The following is a 14,664-nucleotide window of genomic DNA, read 5'->3' as shown; positions in this document are numbered from 1 at the left end:
TGAATGAATAGTCAGGAGTTATGAGTGGCTCCCCAATGGGAAGAAAGCTGTTGGGATTACTGACCACAAAAAGGAAAATTTCAAAATTTCCAGTTATTTGTCACTTTAGATTGCTTTCTGTCTTTGGAAAATCCATTCTTACCAGCACTAAAGGCAATTTCTAAGGAAAAAAGGGGAAAAAAAAGGAGATGCTACTTTGGAAGATGTCATTGCTTCATCCTTCAAATAGCCACATGGGGGAATGTGCAGAAATTTCCTTATTAGGAAATTCTGTCCTGTGCTTCTCTACATGCAGACTGGAACTCTCCTGAGAGCTAGACTGACAAACCTGTTACCTGATGGAACTTTGCTCATGTGGGCTCCGAGGAAAAGTTGCCTAACTCAGAAGTCAGCAAGTCTCACATGTGTTTCTGACTGAGCTCCAAACCCTGAGGCAAAGCAGGTAAGTGTTCGACTCAGAAGCTCTTTGTTTTCTTATTCTTAACACATTTGTCCACAGGTGATTTCATAATATAATGGGGTTATCTAATTAATAACTATGATGTACATCTCTTGGAAAAAATAGTCTATATGTATAGGACATTATTATTATTGGTGTTGGGATTAAGTCTCATTACTTAATAAATATTAGTAAATTAAGAAAAAGTGTGCAGTTCGTACCATAGGCATAATGTAATACTCATTTGAAAAATCTTTAATTTGAATAATTGCTTGAAAAGGCTACTACTTTAAGATTAGATTCACTTTACTATTGTAACCTAGAAAATTGAGAGAAGTTTTCATAACCAAAGAATCACATACCATCTCTGAATGATCACGTATTTTAAATAGCTTATTATAAGTGAAGTGTCATTGTAAATTGTTAGAGATCACTAGCCAGTTCCAAAGGTAGATGCTTTCCCGGAGTATGTCTAATTGCCAGGCTATTGAAGGGGAAGCTGTTGGATGTATTCATTTCATTAAAAAATAATATTTATTCTGTTTTCTAATTAAAAAGCAATACATGTTCATTGAAGAGCATGAGAGAAACATTAAAAAACATGGAGGAAATAAAATAAGGATCACCTATAAGCCTTAGAGATAACTCCTATTCATATTTTGCTATTAACATTTGTCTTCTGGTCAGTATTTTCCTATCTTTCTAATTGTTTTTAAACTTACACAAGAAATATATGCTGGGACTTCCCTGGTGGCGCAGTGGTTAAGAATCCGCCTGCCAATGCAGGGGACACGGGTTCGAGCCCTGGTCCAGGAAGATCCCACATGTCGCAGAGCAACTAAGCCCGTGCGCCACAACTACTGAGCCTGTGCTCTAGAGCCCGCGAGCCACAACTACTGAGCCCACGTGCCACAACTACTGAAGCCCACGTTCCTACAGCCCGTGCCCTGCAACAAGAGAAGCCACCACAGTGAGAGGCCCGCTCACTGCAGCAAAGAGTAGCCCCCGCTCGCCGTAACTAGAGAAAGCCCGCATGCAGCAACGAAGACCCAATGCAGCCAAAAAATAAATGAATAAATAAATTTATTTTAAAAAATACATGCTTATCATAAAATTTTGAGACAATATAGACAAAATGCAGAAGTCACCCTATTATAGGCTGAATTGTGTCCCCCCAAATTCATATGTTGATGTCTTAACCCCCAGTACCTCAGAATGTGACTATTTGGAGAAAGGGCCTTTAAAATGTGATTAAGTTAAATGAGGCTGTTAGGGTGGGCCCTAATCCAATCAGACTGGTATCCCGCCTGAAAAAGCCACGTGAGGATGCAGCAAGAAGGTGGCTATGCACAAGCCAAGGAGAGAGGCCTCAGAAGAAACCTGTGAGCACCTTGACTTCTAGCCTCCAAAACTGTGAGAAAGTAAGTTTCTGTTGGTTAAGCCACCCAGGCTGTGGTATTTTGTTACAGCAGCCCTTGCAAATGAATACACACCCTTTACCCTCTGTCCTACTGTTCTCCCCAGGGGTAACCATGACCAACACTGTTCTTGCAGACCTATTTCCTATGCTTTTTCACACACAGAGTCGTATATAGGAAGTTTCTTTGTTGGGCTTGTACTTTAAATATTGCTCTGTTGACTTGCTTTTTTCATTTAACAGTACATCATAGACAGCTTTCCACATCAGTACACGTAGAGAACTACCTACCACATTCTTTTTTTTTAATAAATTTATTTATTTTATTTTATTATTTATTTTTGGCTGCGTTGGGTCTTCGTTGCTAAGTGCAGGCTTTCTCTAGTTGTGGCGAGCGGGGGCTACTCTTTGTTGCGGTGCGTGGGCTTCTCATTGCAGTGGCTTCTCGTTGCGGAGCACAGGCTCTAGGCGCGCGGGCTTCAGTAGTTGCAGCACGCTCAGTAGTTGTGGCTCACAGGCTCTAGAGTGCAGGCTCAGTAGTTGTGGCACACGGGCTTAGTTGCTCCGCGGCATGTGGGATCTTCCCGGACCAGGGCTCAAACCCATGTCCCTTGCATTGGCAGGCGGATTCTTAACCACTGCACTACCAGGGAAGCCCAGAGCACATGCATTTAAAATTTGAAAGCTGTTTGTCAAATTGCCTTCTACAAAGGACTAACCAATTTCCAGTCCTATTGACATATATGAGACTCTCTGTTTCCCCATTAGGCTTTTTCTTTTCTTTTCCTGTTTATAGGTATGAGTGTATGGATATACATAGATAGATAGATAGACTTACAAAAATTGTACTATCAGTACTGTTTTGAGTCATAGCATGTTTAGGACTCATTTTCAGTTTTTATGTATAGAATAATTATTGGGGGGAAGCTCTTGTCTACATCAATGACCATTATTGCCAATGTTGGGTATTGGAACTGTGGATTTAGACCAACCTACACATACCTCTGAAGGGTTTGTCTCTGGGATGAAGAGAGAAATGAGAATGCTTTTCCCCTGGAAATAAGTGAACTAATGCTTTGAAATAGTTGGCTAAGTTATCCCTCTGAAAGTTAACTTCCAGTTTTCTTTTGGAACCTAGTTAAACTATTAAAATGGCATTCAAAACCTGTAGGTTCCAGCTGCCATAACAAAATACCACCAAATGGGTGGCTTAAACAACAGGAATTTATCATAGTTCTGGAGGCTGGAAGTCCAAGATCAGGGTGCCAGCATGCTCAGCGTCTTGTGAGAGCTCTCCCCTCAGACCCAACAATTTCATTCCTATATATTTACCCAACAGAAATACATATATATGTGCACCAAAAGACGTATAAGAGTTCATTTCAGCACTATTTGTAACACTCCTTAATTGGAAAGAATGAACAAACCACAAATATAGTGACAACATAAATTTCACAATCCTGTTGTTGAGCAAAGAAAGCCAGACACAGGAAAGTATATATTGTATAGTTTCATTTACATAAAGTTCCAAAAAAAAAAAAAAGCAAAACTAATTTATACTGTTCAAAGTCAAGATACTGGCTCATCTTGTTGGAAAGAGGTAGAGTCTGGGAAAAGAACATGAGAGGGATTCTGGTATGTTAGTATGTTCTATTTCTTGATATGATGAGTTACCTAGTTATCATATGTTTACTATGTTAAAACTCTTCAAGCCATACACTTACGATTTTTACATTTTTTGTATGTATGCTGTCCATCATTAATAATATACAGATTTCTAAGCCCTATCTGAGCAAACAAGAGAAGTGTAGCTTCAAAGCAAATGAGATCAGAAGAATATACCCAATATCTCATGAGGATTTTACCTATATATTGACAAGTTATGACATGCAGAGCTGATATCATGAGGTTAGTTGTGTTACCTTGGTTTCTTATCATTCATGGAGTCATGTTGAACAATATATATAAATATATTTATAGTATTAGTGCTATACTATTTATAGTATTAGAATAGTAGAAAATAAAAAATATATATTTATGCTCTACTCTTCTATCCTGTTTAATGTCTTAAAATATAATGGTTGTGGCTCACTATATTGATTTCATAACCCACTAATGGCTTGTGAGATGCAGTTTGAAAAACACTGCCTTAAGCTGTATCCAGTCCAATTCTAGGAATTGAAGCACAGAGAAGCTAAGTGACTTACCCAATGGCACACGGAAAAGAATAAGAAGAAGAGACCCATATTTCCTCCCACCAACTGTTTTCCCTTACAAAGCAGCTCAGTTTTTTCTGAAACTGATTAATTTAGATAATCACTTAGACTTACCACATTTAGGTAGCTGTCATTCACTTCAGACTAAATTCATGTTCTTATAATTTAGTAAATAGCCTGTAACCTGCCCCCAGAGAGAGCCATTCATTGGGCCACTGTTTTAGTGAAACTGGTAGAAACAAAGTTTTTTTTCGGTCCTAGTCAGGGAGAAGTGTAAATGGTGGAGCTCTTTAGAGCTCAGAATTTGGAGTCACACAGACATGGGTATAAATTCCAGCTCCAGCCCTCTCTAGTTTTGTGATCTGTGGACAGGAAGCTTCTCTATGACTCAACTTCCTCAACTATAAAATACAGGTAATAATAATAATGATAATAACCTTATAGAATTGAGTGAGGTCATTCATGTGAAGTATACGTGTATTAGTTACACAATGTCTCAAGCATGGTAAGTACTCAACGTATGTTGACATTATGATGATGATGGCCATCAGGGAAGTCTAGTCTAAGGGAAAATGAGGCAATCCTGTGAACAGAACCCTGAAAATCCAGGAGAGACCAATGGAAACTACCTACAATTAAAGCTGGAAAGAGGGAACTCTACTTGGTTTCCATTGATTTCCAGGTCCATGGGCAATGAATAAGATACTAACAAACCCATACATGGAAATTACTTATGTTGATTTACAGTAGAAATGACAATAGCAATCAATTAACAAATGATGGATTTAAATATGAACTGGCATATAGGGACTCAGTGATAAATATTCAGTATCAGTGCTCAACCCAGAATGGACTGGATATGGAGAGAGACTGGGCTTTCTTAAACAGGCAGACTGTAGCGGATGGCTCTCTTCTGTTGCAGTCACCTTTCAGGGCAAATGATACCAGGACATCAGCTGGCTGGAATGCTCAGTCCTTTGGCTAAGGGCTCAACCCATTCCCCTCTTCCTCTTGCCTTATTACACTTCATCATAAGCACAAAGTTCCATAGGTGGCTACCTGCAGTGCGTCTATGTCCAGCTGCCTGTATAGATGCAGAACCTAATAACAAAACTTCTGTGACTGTAAGAATTTCAAACTGAAGATAGAATAGATACTTCATAGACTGGCTGTATCTGTATCATTTAAAGGGGAATCCAAGCCTTAGAAAAGAGATTGCCAAATAGGTAGGGGCCTCTGAGCTTTTGTGTTCTGTGATAACACACTGTGATAAGAAGCATGAGAGCATCTGTGGAGAATAATCAGCTTTGGTAATTGAGACAACTTTTATGACCATGAAAGAAGCAGATAATCCTGGTGTTCCTGACTTGAGCTGTTTTGGACAAAGGTAAAAATAGTCTGGGTAAGAATGAAAGTAAATCCAGTGTGTCTGAACCTCCTTGTCGGAAGTCGGTGGTGGTCTGAGGTCAGCAGTGTGACTAGAGCGCCCACATTATTTTCAAGCCTCAAATCACATTATCACTACACCTGGTAACAGTGCTGCCCCTCTTCAAATGTGCCTGGGCATTGTTGACGGTGCCCCAGAGCTGGATTCTGCAGCCGGAGGGTCTTCTGACCCCCTCATCCTTCTCATAGGGGTGAACTCTGCCCTCTTATGTAATGATAATGTTGCATTGAGTCTTTGCAAATGTTAGCTCAGAGAATTCTCATTCTTCCATTTTACAGACAGGTAGTGGGGTTAAGTGACCCTTTAGGAGCAGAAATGGGGTTAGAAGTCAAATTTGGCAGCCAAACCCATGATGAAGCCACGAGGGAGGCGGTGAGCACAGAGGTGTCAGAATCAGAGGCCCAGTGTTCATATCCCAGTTCCACCTCTTACTAGCTTAGAATGTTGGAACATTTTCTTAATCTTGGTTTTCCTATCTGTAGGGTGAAGATCATAATAGTAGCTACCTCAAGGCATCGTTTGATCATGTGAGACAATGCATGTAAATTACTTAGTACCATGTTTGACACATAGAAACTGCTCAATAAACATTACCTATCATCTCCTCTATCTTTCTGGGCCTTGGAAACTAAAATATGTCCAAATTGCTATATTCAATCTCTCAAATCCCTTAAACAGATTATTTCCGGTATATTGCTGCTTGCTTTCTGGTTCTGAGCACATAATATTCTGAAATATAATATTTTAATTTTTTGAGAAGAGAAAAGTTGCATGCAAAATATTAATACTTGTGGACTTATTATGAATTTCTCTTGCACTACTTACTTTAAATAGCCATCTAATCACACACAATCACCTCTGCCCTCCTTGAACTGGGTAACTGATAGGTAAAAATATCATTTTGTACCAAGAAGTCTTTTTACATTTTCAGTGTGCTTACCATTAACATTGGTCTGTCATTTATGATCACTCATCTGGTAGTGATATTCCCAGTGTTGGCGCTACAGAGCTTCTGGGCTGGGCCAGAGGTGGGGCTCAGGTGATTCTGATAAGAAAGCCAGACACTGATTTGCACAGGGGCCAAGGAGCATCCTGGAACAGAACACTTGGATCCTGACACCCCTGGCTTCAGGCAGCATGCCTGATGGACTAGAATAGCTCCCACAGAGGCCCGACAACAGGGAGAAATGACTGGAGCACTGGAGCGCTAAGTCACCATAAGGGAAGAAGGAAGCTGCCATAGCAAAGTCAAACCCAGCAGCAAGGCCATAGTGTTTTATGGAGTGGTTGCTCGTGGTGCACCATAGGGATTGCTACCAAAATCCTGACCTTACCAGCCTGGTGAGTAAAGGCCCCAAGGAAAATGTCTGTTTCTAACTTGTGAGTGAGCTGTCCAGAACAATTTGGGGACTGAACAACTTTACTGTGGAACATCCCAAACTCCCTCTCAATTTTCAAGGTCAGTTTTAGGTGACTAGATGTCCAGCATTGGCAGGATGTTGTGACCCCCTTGGTGAACTGTTAGTGCCGAAACTGCTAATAAGGTAACAAATGAAAGAGTTTGCTGGATTAACCACTTAACACTTTGAGGCTCAAACAACTTTGCTATGGTGTCTTTCCCTTCTGAGTTCCCCAGCTCAGTGTTTGTGGATGTTTGTGTATGTTTGTAGGTAGCTTTGCAGACTCTAGGAAATGACTTTAAAGGGGAGGTTCTAAGAAATTGGACTTCCCATGGTCAAGCCAATGGGAGGCTTGGAGCTGGTGAAATTTGGGTATTAATGTTATTATTATCCTTGTTCTAATGGTGAATGAAGGCTGAGCTCTTTGGATTGCTTTTTTAAGTCTCAACATCAGAGGATTCAAAGAATGCTGATTTCTTTCTTTCTTTGAGTGCTGATTTCTTATAAAGAAAATTTCAAGTTAAGCATTCCTTAAGGTCAGACACTATATCCTGTATTTTTAAAAAGAGTATTCACAAATCTTAGAAGAGTGCTAGTACACAGTAGGCACTCAAAGAAAAAACTTAAAGTAAAATTTGTTGCTGATTCCATTCTCTTGTGGCCTAAAGGCTTGGAGTGCTTATTAGTGGACTGTGGTTTTTTTCTTGCAAATCATCAAATTCTTCTCTGCTATGACTCATACTAACAGGAAAACTGATGAAATTTCTTTTCAGCAGTAACCAGAATGTGTTCTTTTCTTTATTACTTAAAAGTCCAGTAGATTCACTAACACTGAAATCAGATATGGCCAAGGCTGAATGATAACAGAGAGAAGTGAAACATTTTCTTAGGGGACTGTAGTGAAACTTGCTCCCCCCTCCCCCCCCCCCCCCCCCCGCCCCTGCTTTTGTTTTTCATCAGAGGAATGCTTATAAGTGTAGCAGTAATTATGTAGTCAACTGGTGTTTTGAAAAATGTGTCTGCCTGCTTTGAAGATGCTTTCCAAATGAATTGCAATTACTTACCACTAGGAATAAATGGTCTACAACAGGCATTCATATTTTTTATGTAGAACAAATATTAAATGTTTGGAAAATTCATTAATTAGATAAAATTGCCCCCTCCCCCTCAACCACAGTACCCCCATGGGTTTTGGGGAGTTTACTTTGTTAGTTATTGTGTGAAAGACAAGAGCTTTTACTACCCTCTGAGAATTTGGAACTGTATTGATATTGGAGTGGGCAAGGGCAGGAATAACATCACCAGATTTCTTTTTCTCTTGAGAAGCCAGTGAGTAATTGGGGTGTGTCAGTTTCGCTGTAATTTTTGTCTAAGAGCATTTTCCTCTTTGAGATTTGTATTCCAAATACAATGTTATTGCTTAGATAATTTCTCTGGAATAAACGATAAATCCAGTATATGAAATATAAACTGTCATCTCGATGTCTTTAATTTTGATTCAGTAGCTAAATTAGGGATTGAGATTTAAGGTTTAGTATTCCTTTGCCTGCACTCTCGCCTCCCAGCCTTCTTTCCTCTCCCAACTCCTATGAATTTAGGCTAGAGGGGAGGAAAGTGGGAGAAAAAACTGGAGTATGACCTTTCTGTTCCCTTCCTTGGTTTTCAACCATAGTTCCCTAATAGTTATTATTTGCTGCGTGCCTACTTTGAACTAGACATTGTACAAACAATATCTTATTTAATCCATACAACAACTCTCTATGGGAGCTGCTAGTATTGTCTTTGTTTTCCTGATGAGAACACTGAGGTGCAGAGATTGTAAGTGTGGAGCCTGATTTCAACGCAGTTCTATTTAATTCCCCAATGCTCACTCTTTCCAAACATGGAATGCACTCAGTAAATATTTGACCGCTTCTGACTTCTTCATTCCTATACCACAGAGGACATGGCTGAGTTAGACACAAAACCAGGGCTTCCTCAGCCCCCTTTGACACCAGGCTTAATGTAAGAGAAGGGAGAACCTAGATTTAGAAGAGAAGAAAGGAAAGAGGGTGGGAAAACAGAAGAGAATAAAAGCAAAGTAGAGGTGAGGCCAAGGAGAGAGAAAGGGATATTTGGGAGAATTTGTGGAGAATGGGAAAGGAAGAATTAAATTCAAGTCTTCAAAAAATCAGGAAGCCCTCCATACTTGGGCTATTTTATATGGGGAATATTTCCTAATATTTTCACCAGTAATTCCCCAAATACTGAATACTCTGCTCTAGAATTTTTATTATTTTGAAATTTAAGGAATTTAGATAATGATGATTTACCCAGAGAAAAGAATGCATACGAGAGGCTCAAATGACTTGTCTCCACCAACCTTTTCTGACCCTTATCATTCCACTCCTCTTTAGTTTGTTTTCCATTTCCTTCTTTCTTACCCATACCATCTTGAATTATCAATTCAAGTTGATAATCATGGTGTATCTACTGCACCCAAAATATTGTGGGGATGGCACACAAAGAGGAAGTTGCTGATCATCTATAGAGGAAATAAGATACACACACAAATAATTCTGATACAAAAAATAATGGTACAGTTGAATAGAAATAGAATGTACTGTGAATATTGTAGGGATCCCTCCGTGTCAAAGAGGATAGAGATCTAACAAGATAATTCCCAGTGAGGTTCTGGTGACAAGTTAAAAGTGTGGCAGATGGGGAGAGAGATATTGGTGGTGGTGGTGAGGTAAATAGAGGCTCTTATACTTCCATTTCAAATATTAGTTTTTATAAAACATATATTTGTCTGTATTTTGTTCTGGTGGCCAATCCAGAATCCCAAGAATTGACTTTACTTTATATTCTTATTGGTTATTGCTAATGTAGGACAACTAATGATTTTTGTATTGTCTGTCTTGAATCTTGCTATGTCATTTTTTTTTTAAGTTAATTTTCTTAGATTTTTCAAAGTTAGATATTTGGAACTAATAACAGTTTTTTTCTTCCAAGATATTTACCTTTTCTTGTCTTGTTACATTGACTATGAACTCTAGTACAGTGTTCAAAGATAGTGGTGACAGAGTTCATCCTCTTGTTTCTCTAACAGAAATGCTTCTAATGATTCATCACTAAATATGGTGTTGAGTTTTCTGATTCTCTTTACCAAATTAAGGAAATGTCATTCTTGGGACACTCAATCACAGGGATGGACACAAGATCCAAACAGGGCCAATCAGAATCTTCTCCTGGATTGATATAAGACATCAGAGAGGGGAATTTTTCTTTTTCTACTTTGGTTTTTAAACTAGGAAGATGAAATTTTGTGGCTGTAGATATCCATTTTCTCTGATACATGGAGAGAGATACATGAACTGAGAGATAAGCTGAGCTGAGGGATACAGTGGGGAGAGAGATAGTCTTATGACACCGAGCTCTTGGACCCAGCCATGTTGGGAACCAGCACTATCCTATGGACTTCTCAGGTATATGAATCAATATAGTATCTTTTTTGCTGTAGCTATTTTGAAATGAGTGTCTGTCATTTGCATCCAAAGCAGTTTTGACTAATAAACTTCCTAAATTTTCAAATTTATGGATAGAAATAATATAGATAATTCTCTTATAATTTCAAAAAATCTCTCCTATACCTGGAGTTAAGTATTTCTCATCCCTAAATGGTATTTTTTTGTAGTTCCTTTTAAAAAAATTATAGTTGCCTATAGTTATTGGTTTTTAGGAACACAGTTTTATTGATCAAGACACCAATGATCTTATAAATTTAATAAAAATTTAATTTTTCTTTTTCCTTCCATTTATATTCTTTATATTACTTTTAAATTATATGTTATTTATTCATTTATTACTTTACATTACTATTTTTCTTCAAATCTGTGCTCAGTTTATTTCAAACTTTATTATTTTCTAAAGGATACATTTAAGGCTACAAATATTAATTTTCCTCTGCATATTGCTTAATCCATATTGCAGAGCTTCTCAGGTATAACGTACTTATGTTGTATATTTCTGAATTATTTGTAATTTTTCTTTCCATTTTCTCTTTTACCCAAAAGTTATTTAGAAGGATATTTAAAATTTTCAAACTGTGTAGATATAAAACCTTCAAAATTTTTCAATAATTTTTATTTTTTAGAAATTTCCAGATTTACAAAAAGATTGCAAAGATAGTACAGAAATCCCATATAGTGACCACCTTGTTTGCTCTATTATTAACATCTTACATTAATATGGTACATTTGTTATAATTAATGAATCATTAAATACATCATTATTAACTAAAGTCCATACTTTATTTAGATTTCCTTAGTTTTTATCTAATGCCCTTTTACTGTTTCAGAATCCCATCTAGGACACCACATTACATCTAGTTGTCTCCATAAGCTCATCCTGGCTGTGTCAGTTTCTCAGACTTTCCTTATTTTTGATGACCTTGACGGTTTTGAGGGGTATCAGGTTTCTCAATTGTAAAGTTACTCTTTTCCCCCTTTCCACGTTGTACTCTTTGGAAGGAAGTTACTATATACTGCTCACACATAAAGAATGGGGAGTTATGCTCACCTCTTTGAGGTTGGAATACCTACACAATTTATTTTGAATTGTTCTGCAAGGGAGATTTGTCTCTTCTTATTAATTAATTCAATCACTTATTTATATCAGTGTGGGCTCATGGATATTTATTTTATACTTTGGGTTATAATCCAATAGTACCTTACTTATTTTGTTGCTTAAATTGATTCAGTTTTGGCTGTTTGGAGATATTTTACTTGGCCCTGGTGTCCCTTTTCCAAACACCCATTATTGTGGTATTGTGGATTTTTTGTAGCACTTCCTTACTTTCTGCCACTATAAGATGCTGCAGGCTCATCTTGTATATTTCCTCTTTTGGTCCTAGCATGAGTCATTTCTCTAAAGAGCTCTGCTTCCTTTGATTGGAGAATGGTGTTAAAAACCAACATTTGAGCACTAGACGTGCTTGTTGCTACTAGGGCGTCATTGTTTCTAGACCCTCTCAGCTGACTGAACAAGGAAATATATGTGTGTAGATAATCTGTGTATATACACATATAATAAATATTTCTATATGTAATTATTTATATCTATATTAAGCTACACATGAGTTCATACTGATGTCTCTAACTCAAATCTATTACCACATGGATCATTCTAGCTTTCTTCCCTTGCTTATCTGTCTAGACTTCTACCGTCTGCCATCCATTTCCTTAATTGCTCTGTTACAATATGTAAGTATAGCCGTATCAGGATTATTAACCCATACCCTCATGGACTATAATTTTAACAACTAAAGCCCCCACTGCCCCCAAAAGTCCCCTATGCTTCATCTATTCAGATATCCCTCCTCTCCCCCTCAAGCTCCTGTGAACCGCTGATAATTTTTACCCTCTCTATAGTTTTTCCTTTTCCAGAATGTCATATAAGGCATTATTACAGAATGTAGCATTTGCTACTGGCTTTTTTCACTTGGCAATATGCATTTAAGATTCATCTCTGTCTTTTCATGTTTGATGGCTTATTTCTTTTTATTGCTGAATAATATTCCATTGTTTAGATATGCCATAGTTTGTTTATTGATTTGCCTCTTGAAGGGCATCTTGACTACTTCCAACTTTTGGCTATTATGAATAGAGCTGCTATACATATTTACGTGCAGGTTTTGTGTGGACATAAGTTTTCAAATCAGTTGTGTAAATAACTAGGAGCATGATTGCTGGATTTTATGATAAGGCTTTGCTTACCTTTGTAAGACACTGCAAAACTATCTTCCAAAGTACCATTTTGAATAAGTGTTCCTGTTACTTTTTGCATCCTCATTAGCATTTGCTATTACCAGGGGTTTTTTTGTTTTGTTTTGTTTTGTTTTGTTTTTGGATTTTGGCTATTCTAATAGGTGCAGTTTGCCTCATTATTGTTTTAACTTGCAATTCTCTAATGGCAGGTAATGTTGAGCACATGCATTTTTGCCATCCTTATATATTCTTTGGAGAGGTACCTGTGCAGATCTTTTGCCCGTTTTTAATTAGGCTGTGTTCATACTGTTGCACTGAAGAGTTCCTTGTATATTTTGGATAACTGGCCTTTATCAAGTATGCCTTTCACAAATATTTTTTCCCAGTGTGGATTGACTTCCCTTTCCCTTGAGTGTCTTTCACATGGCAGAAGTTTTTAATTTAATGAAGTCCAGCTTATCAATTATTTCTTTCATGAATTGTGCATTTTGTGTTGTATCTAAATTAAGTTCATCTTGATTTTCTCCTAGGTTATCTTCTAGGAGTTATATAGTTTTAGGCCTGTAATACATTTTGAGTGAATTTTTGTGAAGGGTATAAAGTCTGTGTCTAGATTCATCTTTTTGCATGTAGATGTTAAGTTGTTCCAAGCACCATTTGTTGAAATGACTGTCTTTTCTCCATTGTATTGCATTGCTGCTTTGTCAAAAATTAGTTGACTTTATTTATGTGGGTCTATTTCTGGGCTCTCTATTCTATTCCATTGATATATTTGTCTGTTCTTTCACTAATACCACATTGTCTTGATTACTGTAGTTTTATAGTGAGTCTTTTTTGTTTTTATGTGGATCAACACTTTTTTAGATATTAACATTTAACACACTCATATAGCCATGTATAGGTGATCATTCTTCATTTGGCTGAAGAGAACCCCTTTGCATTAGACAGTTGGCTAAATGTTTTCCTTTTCTGACATGTTTCCATTAGCACAAGGCTAGTGCAAACAGATATGTTAGCTCTTGGCTGGGCTGTCTGACACTCAGGCTTTATTACAGAGTAGGGCACCTAGGGAATGTGAATTATAGTTTGTTTCAGCCTCGGCGTCCTAAACACATCACTCAGTCTAGTCGATTATTGAATTTCCTCCAGAGCTAGGGCCTCAAGAACCCTCTCCAAGCAGGACTGCCTGTTTGTGCAGCATCAGCAACCCATAGTAGCTCCTGTGGCCAAAGAGAAATCTGAGGAAAAGGATACAGAGTCTGAGATGGCGGAGCAGAGAAAGACAGATGCAGCCTCCCTAGAGCTGAGGTTTACAGCTGCTCTGTTGAAGAAAACATACTCTGCTCAGCCCTCTACTAAAGAAGATGGCATGGCAGCTGAAATGGGTGATAAAAATTTCTGGAAAATGAAATCAGTACTCACAAAGCTTGAGACCAGAATCTGTACACTGAGTATTTGGATACAGAGTGTCCTCTCATAGTGATGGAAATAGCTGGGTGTGGGGCTAAGATCACTAAAGGTCCAGTCTGACACACCCACTGCATCATGGGAGGCCTTATGCAGATGACCCATGTGCAAATGAGCAGCATGTAAATACCACATGGCAACCCAGTGCTGTGGGATTAAGGAAACTCCCTACCAACCACTGTGACCGCAACTACTATTATAATTACTATATTACTACTGTATTACAATGATGACTACTACTTCCTAACAGGTAACTGTGGTCATGTAATACTCTCCTAAATTGTATCCCTGCTTCCTCTACTTCTCTGGTCCCCCCTCCCCCAACCCGTTGTCCACACAGCAGCCAGAGTGCTCCATTTAAAACATAGGACATATCACGTGACTTGCCAATTCCAAACCCACATAGCTTCCCATTTCACTCAGAATAAAAGCCAGTAGTTTTTATGATTCAACAACCCATGTGATCTTGGCTTCTGTCCTCTTTCTGACCTCATCTACTACTACTCTCCCCTTACCCACTCCACTCTGACC

General features: G+C 38.1%; 1 protein-coding gene across 3 annotated transcripts in view; it reads left to right on the top strand.

Annotated features, from left to right (window-relative positions):
• The first annotated feature begins 202 nt into the window (after positions 1-202).
• The window catches only part of JAK2 (Janus kinase 2), a 265,376-nt gene continuing 250,914 nt past the window's right edge, over positions 203-14,664 (top strand). For all 3 annotated transcript variants that reach the window (XM_057547977.1, XM_057547975.1, XM_057547978.1), the window contains exon 1: positions 203-442. The gene's annotated coding sequence lies outside the window, so the exon portion shown is untranslated. The remainder of the gene's footprint in view (positions 443-14,664) is intronic.

Source organism: Balaenoptera acutorostrata, chromosome 6 (assembly GCF_949987535.1).
Source record: "Balaenoptera acutorostrata chromosome 6, mBalAcu1.1, whole genome shotgun sequence".
In the NCBI taxonomy this organism is placed as follows: Eukaryota; Metazoa; Chordata; class Mammalia; order Artiodactyla; family Balaenopteridae; genus Balaenoptera; species Balaenoptera acutorostrata.
This window is presented reverse-complemented; position numbering and strand designations above follow the sequence as displayed.